This window comes from Asterias amurensis, chromosome 19, assembly GCF_032118995.1.
Source record: "Asterias amurensis chromosome 19, ASM3211899v1".
Taxonomy (NCBI): Eukaryota; Metazoa; Echinodermata; class Asteroidea; order Forcipulatida; family Asteriidae; genus Asterias; species Asterias amurensis.
Genome location: NC_092666.1, coordinates 8949827 through 8964517, shown reverse-complemented (window position 1 = coordinate 8964517; position 14691 = coordinate 8949827).

Here is a 14691-nt window from a genome sequence, read left to right as displayed (position 1 = left end):
AAAAAATAATATTGAAAGCGTAAAAACTTATTTGGTAACAACAAGCAACAAAGAGCTGTTATAGTATAAAATATTATGAGAAAGAAGCTTATAAACCTTTAACAAGGTGTGGCCATCTTGATTTATACTCCATTCCAACTCATTGTAACCAAACTGAGGCTGGACGAAATAAAAGTCTGGTGATGACCAAGATGGTGCAACAGCGTGATAAAGGTCTATAAAGTCTGCTTTACGCAGTTTTGGCTGGACATTATCTCAAAACAATGGAAACGCAACAGTTCAAACCGTAAAGCACTCGCGTGACAATAAACGAATTGTTTGGATACAATAAACTTTGCCACTCCCCCAACCATCCAGAAAGGGATCGTTCCACCGTCCTGAGTTTTCAGTTGATTCCCAAACGAAAGTATTTATAGCCCATTTTTCATTCAATGACAGGTTTTAGATCCCTAAACGAAACAGAATTATAAACGTACTCTAACAGAAACTCGTTGACAAGAAATTCCCTTATAAAGGCCTCAAATAATTAAACACTATTGCGTTCACCGCTTGTTCACAGGGATGTGCTTTCATAATATCGAAAGTGAAAACCAAAGATTATAGAGCACCGCAAGGGGCAAGATGCGGAACTGAAGCTTTATCTATTGTTGGAACGTGAAATACGCATGGGCGCCATTTCAGCAAGTGAATGTTTTGGGTGCGTTCGTTAAGCTCCCCTGGGTCGACCGCGGTGCGTGGCGTTTTTTTTTTTACCAGGACAACGTGGGCAATTATCTGCACACACTCGTCCTGTGAAAAAAACCCGCCACACTCTGGGATCGACCCAGGGAAGCTAAACGAACGTACCCATAGTTTCCCATTGATAGGAATGGCCATTGTCTGCACTGATCTGCACTGATCTACTGTTGTATCAAAAGAGTTACTTGCCGAAATGGCGTCCAGTGGGATTTCACATTCAGCCCGAGTTCCGCATCTTGCGCCTTGCGGCGCTCTATAACCTTTGGTGAAAACTGCTTGCAAAGTAATAGAAGTTTCTGAATACTTGGTTTTGTTATTGTTTTTTACTTTTTGGGAAGAGGTGTGGCAATCAGATTTATACAAGAAACGGAAGGTAAGCTTCATGAGCGTATTCAGACAGAATCTTAAGAATGAAACACATCATAAATCCAATCAAATAAACGCATAGTCAAAACAGAGTCATAAACAAGCACAAAATTAATAAGATCAGACTATTATCGAGGATTCAGACCAACGAACAATCAAGAACTGAATATGTTGGTATACATCGAATAGAGCCACCAATCAGGTTATCCACATGATAAAGACAGGTACTGGTTTTACAGGCCCATTGGTTTCATTGGATAGACGTATGCATGTGACGTACTTTTAATTCTGTGTAATATTGGTCTATAAAGTGATGTAGTTTGTCGGCTACTGCATGCACTTACGCACTATCTCGGTCTTACACCATTTTTATTGTCTGTTTCGTGTGTAAATCAATGGTGACAACTACGAGTGAATGTGAATGTGAGGCCAAAACTACATCTGGCCGGTGTCCTATGAACACAATTTTGTCCCCCGGAGATTCTGTCACCCCTAAAATACATGGGCTGGAGGAGGAGGTCAGGTTGATTCACAAGAGGGCGCTATCGAGAAAAGTTTGTACACAGTATGATTAAGACGTATCGGGACAAAAATGCTCGGGGGGGGGGGGCACACAAAATCTCCCTTAAAGGAACACGTTGCCTTGGATCGGTCGAGTTGGTCTTTGATTATCGTTCTGTAACCGTTTGTTGTAAAATTTATATGGTTAGAAAGATATTGTAAAAGTAGAATACAATGATCTACACATATATGCCTCGAAATTGCGTGGTTTTCTTTTTACCCTGTCGACTAACACGGTCGGCCATTTATGGGAGTCAAAATTTTGACTCCCATAAATGGCCGACCGTGATAGTTCGCGACGTAAAAGGAAAACCGTGCAGTTTCGAGTGATACTTGTGTGGATCATTATATTCTACTTTTAAAACATCTTTCTTACCATATGCATTTCATAACAAACGGTTTCAAACGCTTTTAATAGACCAACTCGACCGATCCAAGGCAACGTGTTCCTTTAACACCGAGTCCTGAGACACTGGACACTTTTGTTAATTATCAAAGACCAGTCTTCTCACTTGGTGTATCTCAACATATGCATAAAATAACAAACCTGTGAAAATTTAAGCTCAATTGGTCGTCGAAGTTGCGAGATAATAAAAATGAAGGGAAAAAACCACCATTGTCACACGAAGTTGTGTGCTTCCAGATGCTTGATTTCGAGACCTAAAAATCTAATTCTGAGGTCTCGAAATCAAACTCGTTGAAAATTACTTCTTTCTCGAAAACTACATCACTTCAGAGGGAAACTACATCACTTCAGAGGGAGCCGCAAGGGAGCCGCAGGCAGGCAGGCAGGCGGGCGGGAGGGCGGGCAGGCGGGCAGGCAGGCAGGCAGGCAGGCAGGCAGGCAGGCAGGCAGGCAGGCAGGCAGGCAGGCAGGCAGGCAGACAAGCAAGCAAGCAAGCAAGCAAGCAAGCAAACAAACAAACAAACAAACAGACACCCCACCAACAAACAAGTAGTCTTGTAAAAACAATTATTGTTTCTTGGCATATGTGTCCAATCTGCAACATAAAATTGTGGGTACATGTATATTGTTATTATCTTCTTGAATTGTCGTGACTGTCTGTTTAAAGGAACACGTTGCCTTGGATCGGTCGAGTTGGTCTTTGAAAAGCGTTTGTTATAATAAGCATATTGGTAGAAAGATGCTGTAAAAGTAGAATACAATGATCCACACAAACATGCCTCGAAATTGCACGGTTTTCCTTTTACCTCGTCGACTAACACGGTCGGCCATTTATGGGAGTCAAATTTTTGACTCCCATAAATGGCCGACCGTGTTAGTTCGCACAGTAAAAGGAAAACCACGTAATTTCGAGGCAAACTTGTGTGGATCATTGTATTCTACTTTGAAATTATCTTTCCAACCATATGCATTTTATGACAAACGGTTACAAACGCTTTTTTATAGACCAACTCGTCCGATCCAAGGCAACGTGTTCCTTTAAGTTGACTTGCGTGACATTTTCTGTACAATAAACCACATGGGACTAAATATTATAATCATTGATTATAATAATAACTTAACATGCCATTGGTTGGTCCGGAAGGCATTTTATGTTGAGTCACTGGACACCTCTGGTATTGTTCTCACTTGGTTTATCCGAACATGCATAAACTTAAAAATAACAAACTTGTAAAAAGTTGGTCTCCATTGGTCATTGTAGTTGCACAAAAAAAAAAAAAAACTCGTTGTATTGACCCCTTGCACGCGCGTCACACGCGGCGACTGATGCCACGCTCACCATGTTGGTGGTCAAATTACGTGTAACGCCGCGTCGCCTAAAATGCGCAATAGACTGTGCAAGTCTCGCGCATATTTGAACTTCCGGGACCATTGTGGTCCCAACCTTATGGAGTTTTACGTTGGGGAGATTTTGTTTCGTCCATTACCTTAGTTTAATATAGTTTATCACCATAAAAATGACATATGTTGTTAAAAATGTAATACTAATTAACAACATATATAAAAGTAAAAATAAAGTCAACATAATAACGAAGAATAACCGATATTTAAACTTGACCTCAGGTCAGGTTACTTGTAAAAAATTAAGAATTTGTGCCCATCTCCGATCACGAAACTTACGCAGACGCTTGTTTTGGCCGCGCGGGGTGGAAAGCCTTTTCATTGGTCGCTTAGGCGTCGGCTTCCTCTTTAAAATGCGTCACGCGTTTATCTAACGCCCTTGCGACCATCGTGCGTCCGCGCGTATAAACCAGCTTTCAGTAGTTTCCGATTCGGGCGTAGATTTACAAAAGGGGTTTCAAAACATTTAAGATCAAACAAACATCCTTGTCCCAGAGTTTTACTTTTGTCTATACATAGACTTTAACCGATAATTGTGTATTTGTTTAAAAAGCTAAAACTAATTTAAACAAGCTCTTATGGGTATTTTTGTTGTTCAGATTCGGCATTAAGAAAAAATTATAGCAAAGATTTGATTCATAAAAAAATTAAGTTCTTCAGTTGTCGTGTTTTCTCGCTCCGGTGCGCGCGAGACTTGCACAGTCTATTCTCTGAATAACACACGTTGACATTGACCACCAAAATGGCGTATCCAAGATTATTCTGATGATGACTTCAGGTGAAATGGGTCAATACAAGTCTTGTATTATTTGAGTAAGAAATTACCTCTTTATCAAAACTACGTAATATACTTCATATAAAGGGAGTCGTTCCTCAAAATGTTTTAATCAACAGCTCTACATTGCTCGTTAGTACCCAAGTTTTTAATGCAAAAGGTACAATCATAATGCAAAAGGTAATGTGGCCTGACATTTTCGACCCGGCAGAGTCCTCCTTTGAGGTTAAAATGACAACACAACAAAGATAAGCAGGCATAGGCCTACCATAGCAACAAAGAGGAATGAAAAGAGGAACAAAGAGGAATGAACAAAGGGGTTGTGGATGAGCAGATAGCACACCGAAAAGAACGGGAGTGAATCCAAAGAAGTCAGATGGTGGTATAAGAGGGGTGGACTGGTTTGACCTACACAAGAGGTTGGAAACAAATTAGATGACAAAGAGGGAGAACAAAGGAGGCCTACACGATTAAAGTGAATGAGGCAGACTAAAGGAGATCTGTAGGGAAAAGTAGATTGCAAGGACCAGTCATTTCCTTCGTGGATGTTCAGACCATTGTCTTGTATGGTCTGACTCTGATGAAGGCACCTTGTCCACAGTTTCCCGATCCCTACTGGCACGAACAGGTTCTTTGGTTACATTATACAATAAAAATGCATTGGCATTGAATCAGTGACTGATGATCCAGTTCCAAGGGAGATTGAAGTGATGTCTTATACAGGAGTATACCCAGCTTTTGGGAAAATCGACATTGGTTATGTGGACGAGAAATTAATTAATTTGGTTTGTGGTAACACCATGTGTGTATCTACTTGCCAGGTAGAGTTTGTTCTTAGAGAACTGTCTTGCTTAATTCTACTACCGCGGAGTAGATTGTTCGGGTGTTCGGGAGACTTGTCAGTTCTGAACAGAACTGTCCTGCTTGTTAACTACTACCTGGGCGGATGGTATAGAAATAGGCTGGGACTACTACTTTAGCTTATAGGGTCGTTGTTAACTATATACTACCGCGGAGTCAGTTCTTTGATTGGTTGTCTTTAATTAATTGTCTTTGTTCAATCCCAAAATGATTCAATAATTTATTTATTTATTTATTTATTTATTTATTTCCTCAAAACCTCCAAAAGTGGAGAAGATAAAAACATTTATAAAAATACATCAAAAATACAGTATAAGGGACAGAAACATGAAAATAAAGAAACACGGATAACCCTGACGCTCTCGGACGACCCCCAGACCATCTTGACAAAGAATGAAACAACAGGATTGTTAGAACGATCTGAGTAGCCGACCGAGAGTATCAAGGTCACCATACACAATGAACTTACTCTGAAAGCATATGCAGACAAATAAGAAGATTAGAACACATTGTGGCTGCAGGTCCATTTTGAGTTCTGATGTGACTATTAAGACCGGAGATCAAAATTGAGACAGAACTCACCTCAATCAATCCTAAGTTCCTTTGTGTCGTATGTAGTGACAAGGAGCATACATCATTGATGGATGGAAACAACTATACGATCGGTAGGTTTTGTATGTTTTTTTTCTATTAATAACCTGTTTCAATATCAGTTTTAAACTTAAAGACTGATGTGAAACTATTGTTTTAACCCTTACTTTATAATATGCAAATTGCCAATCAAACATGTTGAATCCACAACTTAGCTGGGATTTCTTAAAAATGAAACATTTTTTTGTTATTTCCTTATCATTGCACTCACAGTTTCATTTATTTTAGTACTGTGAAATGAAAGTAAAAGAACGATTTGATTAGTGAGGTAACTGAAAGTGGTAAATTCCGGTATATAACTGCATAGGGGTCTTTAGTTTTGACAGTTTTTAATTAATGATGCCAGGCGCACTGGCCACATGTGCTAGTGTGGGTCAGTGAGCAGCGATACAGCATGGAGGATCGACTAGACCTACTACTAGTTTTCTATGGTGTCCTCCAAAAATCTTAAAAATTTGGACATCACTTAAGTGCTGTATGTTCCTGTTTGCTCAATAATTCTGGTTATTCATTATTGTTCTGGTTGTGCTTAGAGAGTAATTCGCTATTAGGGCTGTGTTGTTGTTGTTTTTTTTATTGTTTTTTTTTTACTTCTTTTATATTTTGTATTTTTTAGTTTAACCTGGAGTTAACATTTGCTCTGGCTTAAAGTAAACTATTCTAGATTGTTCATACATAAGTGACAGTGTTCAAAGTTTGATTAATTTGCTAGCTTTATTAGTATTTTTTAAGTGAACCATTTTTCGTGGACACACGCACGCTCGCTTACGGTCGCGTACAGTCATGGAGTCCGCCAGACGGTTTTTGCATAATTTTAGCCCCCGACCACGATTGCATAATGCAAAAGTGTCCGGAGCGGACAGTATTGCTTGGCGGACACAATGGACCCTTCCCATGAAATATGCTAATTACATTTACGCATGCGTACAGACCCTGTTGGTTGGCAAACACCAACCATTAGCACCCATTAGCCGTGTACAAAACAGCGCGATGTTCCCATAGAGTTATATAATATAAGAACTAGAGGGCGCACTGGCCTATATACGCGCCCCGGTATGCGAGCAGGCGGCGTGTGTTTGTGCGGCCATTTTGTAAGTTGAACAAACAGCATCGCGTGAGCGTTCAATAAAAAAAACCTCAAACGTGTATTTCATATTCTACGCGCGAACTGAATGGCGCGCTTGTCATCTTGTGGTCCCGTGGCGTTTGTGCACGAAGCATCACTCGTGCGCCCTCTAGTTCTTATATAACTCTATGGATGTTCCTCATTATTTTTGCCAACCAAAACGTTAGTGCGCACGCGCTATGTGTCCCAACCTTATGGAGTTTTACGTTGGGGGATTTTGTTTCGTCCATTACTTTAGTTTAATATAGTTTATTACCATAAAAATGACATATGTTGTTAAAAATGTAATACTAATTAACAACATATAGGCTATAAAAGTAAAAAATAAAGTCAACATAATAACGACGAAAAACTGATATTTAAACTTGACCTCAGGTCAGGTTACTTATAAAAAATTAAGAATTTGTGCCCATCTCCGATCACGAAACATACGCAGACGCTTGTTTTGGCCGCGCGGTGGAAAGCCTTTTCATTGGTCGCTTAGGCGTCGGCTTCCTCTTTAAAATGCGTCAGGCGTTTGTCTAACGCCCTTGCGACCATCGTGCGTCCGCGTATAAACCAGCTTTCAGTAGTTTCACATTCGGGCGTAGATTTACAAAAGGGGTTTCAAAACATTAATTTAAGATCAAACAAACATCCTTTTTCCAGAGTTTTACTTTAGTCTATACATAGACTTTAACCGATAATTGTATATTTGTTTAAAAAGCTAAAACTAATTTAAACAAGCTCTAATGGGTATTTTTGTTGTTCAGATTCGGCATTAAGAAAAAATTAAAGCAAAGATTTGATTCATACAAAAATTAAGTTCTTCAGTTGTCGTGTTTTCTCGCTTCGGTGCGCGCGAGACTTGCACAGTCTATAGACTGTGCAAGTCTCGCGCAGATTTGAACTTCCGGGACCATTGTGGTCCCAACCTTATGGAGTTTTACGTTGGGGAGATTTTGTTTCGTCCATTACTTCAGTCTAATGTAGTTTATGACCATAAAAATGACATATGTTGTTAAAAATGTAATACTAATTAACAACATATATAAAAGTAAAAATAAAGTCAACATAATAACGAAGAAAAACTGATATTTAAACTTGACCTCAGGTCAGGTTACTTGTAGCCTTGCTCAAGGCAGTCGCATTATTCGCTCCGAAAAGACGCAGCTGTAAACCCACCCGCCGTATACCCTGTGCATGGTGTGTGCGATCACACCGAATGACCAACCCGTATACACACTGTCACATCGCACGAATACTGTTCACACAAGTCATCGCACTCGTACACCACTAACCGCATGCGGAGGCCGTCAGGCCGACAGCCTTGTCGGATCTGTATCTTCCCGTTTTAATGTGTTGTATTGAAAAAATTCCAATAGTGGACGAAATTGGGGGGGGGGGGGGGGCTCGAGGATATGATAGTATGCGGCTCATGAATATGTATATCGTTCGTCAGACCTATCAGACAACACAGGATGCGAGGCAAATGAATTATTCATTTTGACGTCCAATCACGCACTTCCCTTATCACGACCTTTGAACCCTATCATGCGTCCGTGGTGGTGGTGTGTGAGGTAAACATGTCTCGTCTTTCGCGGGCATTATGGTAATGAGCTGACCGTGGGAACTCTTCGCTTATTATAGTAATGAGGTCAGTGGCTTCAACACAGATCCTACAAGGCTGTCGGCCTGACGGCCTCCGCATGCGGATAGTGTACGGGGGCATCGTGTCGTGCGATGTTACGCACAGTGAATACGGGTGGGTTTTACGCACAGTGAATACGGGTGGGTTTTTATACAGCGGCGGTCTTTTTTCGGAGTGAATAATTCGACTGCCTTGAGCAAGGCTAGGTTACTTGTAAAAAATTAAGAATTTGTGCCCATCTCCGATCAAGAAACTTACGCAGACGCTTGTTTTGGCCGCGCGGGGTGGAAAGCCTTTTCATTGGTCGCTTGGGCGTCGGCTTTCTCTTTAAAATGCGTCACGCGTTTATCTAACGCCCTTGCGACCATCGTGCGTCCGCGTATAAACCAGCTTTCAGTAGTTTCACATTCGGGCGTAGACTTACAAAAGGGGTTTCAAAACATTTAAAATCAAACAAACGTCCTTGTCCCAGAGTTTTACTTGTGTCCATACATAGACTTTAACCGATAATTGTGTATTTGTTTAAAAAGCTAAAACTTATTTAAACAAGCTCTAATGGGTATTTTTGTTATTCAGATTCGGCATTAAGAATAAATTAAAGCAAAGACTTGATTCACAAAAAAGTCTAGACTGTGCAAGTCTCGCGCGCGCCGGAGCGAGAAAACACGACAACTGAATAACTTATTTTTTTTATGAATCATACTTCGCTTAAATCTTTTTATTAATGCCGAATCTGAACAACAAAAATACCCATTAGAACTAGCTTAAATTAGTTTTAGCTTTTTAAACAAATACACAATTATCGGTTAAAGTCTATGTATAGACAAAAGTAAAACTCTGGGACAAGGATGTTTGTTTGATCTTAAATGTTTTGAAACCCCTTTTGTAAATCTACGCCCATGTGAAACTACGGAAAGCTGGTTTATACGCGGACGTACGATGGTCCGCAAGGGCGTTAGATAAACGCGTGACGCAGTTTAAAGAGGAAGCCGACGCCTACGCGACCAATGAAAAGGCTTTCTACCCCGCGCAACCAAAACAAGCGTCTGCGTAAGTTTCGTGATCGGAGATGGACACAAATTCTTAATTTTTTACAAATAACCTGACCTGAGGTCAAGTTTTAATATCGGTTTTTCTTCGTTATTATGTTGACTTTATTTTTATTTTCATATATGATGTTAATTAGTATTACATTTTTAACAACATATGTCATTTTTATGGTTATAAATATATTTTTATGGTTATATTAAACTAAAGTAATGGACGAAACAAAATCTCCCCAACGTAAAACTCCATAAGGTTGGGACCACAATGGTCCCGGAAGTTCAAATCTGCGCGAGACTTGCACAGTCTATTGCAAAAATGTTACCGGCAGCGAAAAGAACTTGAACATGCAGCACCGTAGGGTATATAACAGGTGTTGCAGATCCATTCAGTAGACCTTGTACAAACCTAATCTGCGGCATGATTACACCCTGTGAAGTTTGGGCCATTCGAGATAATAGGCGAAATATTCCTCTAACTTTTTGGCCCAGAACAATGTTTATCAGTTTTACCAAAGATCATGGAGCGCCGCAGGCGATATTCGCTCGTCCCCAGCGCCTTGCCTGGATAGATAGGCCCGCAGCCTGGGGACGAGCGACATACTATACGATCTTTGGTTTTACTTTTACAACCTATTGGTGGCGCTGTTTGCTAATATGTAAATATAAAAATAATTGAACAATGTGAATACAATATGAATACTTGCCTAACTATAAAGTCATGCAAAAAAACACCAAATGCACTAATTGTTTTAATACTGGCAAATATTGTTAAAATCTTTCTGTTATAATAAATAATACTTCCAAGTAATTTAAAATTGTTGACTGAGCCTATAAAGTGTATACCCTGCAAGATATGTTAACAAAAATTTTACCACACAGGCGAAGTAGGATTCTACTCTACTCATTGACCTCTGTGCTTTCAGCTCTACTCCATATAGTACTGTACAAAACCAATCATTGCTGAAACCATGGAGGTAGAATTAGACCAACGGAGGGCTAGATAGGGCGCCCTCTGCCTTGTTAACCATGGATCATTAGAATGTGTTTGCAGAATAGCATGAGTTTTTATGACGGAAGTGTCAGAGAATGCTACACAGTGTTAAAGCAATAGGGCCAGAAACTACACAGTGCTAAAGCAAAGGGGAAGAATCCTACTCAATACTAAAGCATAGGGCCAGAATCCTACTCAATGCTAAAGCATAGGGATAGAATCCTTCACAGTGCTAAAGCATAGGGACAGAATCCTACACAGTGCTAAAGCATAGGGCCAGCATCCTACTCAATGCTAAAGCATAGGGACAGAATCCTACACAGTGCTAAAGCATAGGGCCAGCATCCTACTCAATGCTAAAGCATAGGGATAGAATCCTACACAGTGCTAAAGCATAGGGACAGAATCCTACACAGTGCTAAAGCATAGGGCCAGCATCCTACTCAATGCTAAAGCACAGGGACAGAAACCTACTCAATGCTAAAGCATAGGGCCAGAATCCTACTCGATGCTAAAGCATAGAGCCAGAATCCTACTCAATGCTAATGCATATGGACAGAATCCTACTCAATGCTAAAGCATATTTAGAGCCAGAATCCTACTCAATGCTAAAGCATAGGGCCAGAATCCTACTCAATGCTAAAGCATAGGGATATAATCCTACTGTGCTAAAGCATAGGGCCAGAATCCTACACAGTGATATAATCCTATTGTGCTAAAGCATAGGGCCAGAATCCTACACAGTGCTAAAGCATAGGGCTCAGAATCCTACACAGTGCTAAAGCATAGGGCCAGAATCCTACTCAATGCTAAAGCAAAGGGACAGAATCCTATGGCGTGTCAAACGTTGCATTATTCGATAATGTACAATATATGTGCGATGTTTCTCATATATATGCGATAATTGTCACATATGTGCGATATTCATTTGATGTATGCAATAAATGTAATATATATGCAATAAATGTAATATATATGCAATAAATATAATATATATGCAATAAATTGTAATATATGTGCGATAAATTGTAATATATGTGCGATAATTTGCAATAGATATGTGATATTTTTTAATATCTGTTTGATAATTTTGTAGTATATTATATGCGATCATTTGTATGCGATGTTTTGTGACGGTATACATATGCGATAATTTAATATACATGTGCGATGTTCGTTCTTATATATGTGCGAAAGTGGAATTGTGGGATATAGTATGGCTTCCTGTCCACTTGATCCCCGTATCCGTAATGTTTTAGATCGGGCCAGACTATACTCTGGACGGTATAGTATGGTTCCTATGGTTCAATGAGATTGGCGTAGGGTTTATAGTTATGGTCAGGGTACGAGACTCGAGCAGCGTATTTCCGAAATAGCCAGCCAGCCGCGTATTCGGATAATAGAACACATACAGTACAGGGAGGTGACAAAATATTGCATTTTGCTCAAATCTTAAGGTGAAGATCTGTTTTACTCGAACGAATTCTGCAATATTAGCATAGTTTAGAATTGTTAATTGATAATATGTCAATTTCATAGCTTCACATGATTAAAAAATAATTTGTAAAAAGTGAAAAACATTAACAAAACGTCAAAAAATGACCCGCAAACAAAAAGGCAAACATTTTTATTTTGTATTTTTTGCATTTTTTGATATGTCAAAAAAACATCACTGTGAAATACAAAACCATAACTTGAAAAGAATTTATACCCTTCGTTAAAACAAAACATTTAATTTGTAATCCAGAACTTTCAAGACTAATATAGTGGGCGTATCAAATTTTGGAGCTGGGTAAATTTGGTTCACTATCTAGTGGTTAATTAACCACAGTTATTCTGACGCCATTGTCAATGTACATTCCGCCCAATTACATAGACGGTGCACTTAAACACAATTTGAAAAGAATTTGAACCCTTCGTTAAGACAAAAAGTTGCTTTCTTGTTCCAGAACCTTGAAGGAAGATAGACTGGACGTATCAAATTTTGAGCTGGCTAAATTGGTCAACTATTATTGATTCTGCAATAAAAAGAAAATGTTTAAAGAAATTGTTTGTCTTATCGAAGGGTGTCACCACCTTTTGCTCGCGGCTGACATAACTATAAATGTGGTGACTAAGATTCAAAAAATTTGAAAAATGATTTTGCAAACAAGACACAGTTGAATTTTTATAGCACAAGAACTTTTAAATTTTATTGACAACAATTAAAAATAATCAATCATGAGTGTTTCAGATATGCTCGGTAATTTACTAACTTTAACTGTTCTACGATTTAAAGTCACCTGGAAATAGAAGTGTTTTTCTTTCAAACATAAGAGTATAATATGCTTACGAACAATAAAACAATTTATTTAGTAATTGATAAGACAAACATTTCCTTTTTATTGCAGAATCAATAATAGTTGACCAATTTAGCCAGCTCAAAATTTGATACGTCCAGTCTATCTTCCTTCAAGATTCTGGAACAAGAAAGCAACTTTTTGTCTTAACGAAGGGTTCAAATTCTTTTCAAATTGTGTTTAAGTGCACCGTCTATGTAATTGGGCGGAATGTACATTGACAATGCGTCAGAATAACTGTGGTTAATTAACCACTAGATAGTGAACCAAATTTACCCAGCTCCAAAATTTGATACGCCCACTATATTAGTCTTGAAAGTTCTGGATTACAAATTAAATGTTTTGTTTTAACGAAGGGTATAAATTCTTTTCAAGTTATGGTTTTGTATTTCACAGTGATGTTTTTTTGACATATTAAAAAATGCAAAAAATACAAAATAAAAATGTTTGCCTTTTCGTTTGCGGGTCATTTTTTGACGTTTTGTTAATGTTTTTCACTTTTTAAAAATTATTTTTTTAATCATGTGAAGCTATGAAATTGACATATTATCAATTAAAAATTCTAAATTATGCTAATATTGCAGAATTCGTTCGAGTAAAACAGATCTTCACCTTCAGATTTGAGCAAAATGCAACATTTTGTCACCTCCCTGTACTGTATGTGTTCTATTATCCGAATACGCGGCTGGCTGGCTATTTCGGAAATACGCTGCTCGAGTCTCGTACCCTGACCATCACTATAAACCCTACGCCAATCTCATTGAACCATAGGAACCATACTATACCGTCCAGAGTATAGTCTGGCCCGATCTAAAACATTACGGATACGGGGATCAAGTGGACAGGAAGCGTACTATATCCCACAATTCCGTTTTCGCACATATAAGAATGAACATCGCACATGTATATTAAATTATCGCATATGTATACCGTCACAAAACATCGCATACAAATGATCGCTTATAATATACTACAAAATTATCAAACATATATTAAAACTTATCGCATCTCTATTGCAAATTATCGCACATATATTGCAAATTATTGCACATATATTACAATTTATCGCACATATATTACAATTTATCGCACATATATTACAATTTATCGCACACATATTACAATTTATCGCACATATATTACAATTTATCGCACATATATTACAATTTATCGCACATATATTACAATTTATTGCATATATATTACATTTATTGCATATGTATTACATTTGTTGCATATATATTACATTTATTGCATATATATTACATTTATTGCATACATCAAATGAATATCGCACATATGTGACAATTATCGCATATATATGAGAAACATCGCACATATATTGTACATTATCGAATAATGCAACGTTTGACACGCCATAGAATCCTACTCAATGCTAAAGCATAGGGCCAGAATCCTACTCAATGACACTTTTTCAGACTGGTACCATACTGATGCTGTGTTTATTAACAATGATGAAGTCTGGGTTTACGGCTGATGTAAACAACAATGACATGTGCGGAAACCGAACGGAAGCTAGCACAGTATTGGGCCCGAAATAGCCAGCCGCGTATTCCCGGAAAAACCAGCCGCGTATTCGGGAAATAGAACACATACAGTACAGGGAGGTGACAAGATTTCGCATTTTGCTCGATTCAAAACTGGAATCCGTTATTTTAATCAAACGAATTTTGCAATACAAGCAATAAAACAAAATTTTTTAATAGATAATATATTTATTTATTAACTATTAATTATTTTTAAGCAAAACAGTATATTGAACTGATTAAAAAATTAATA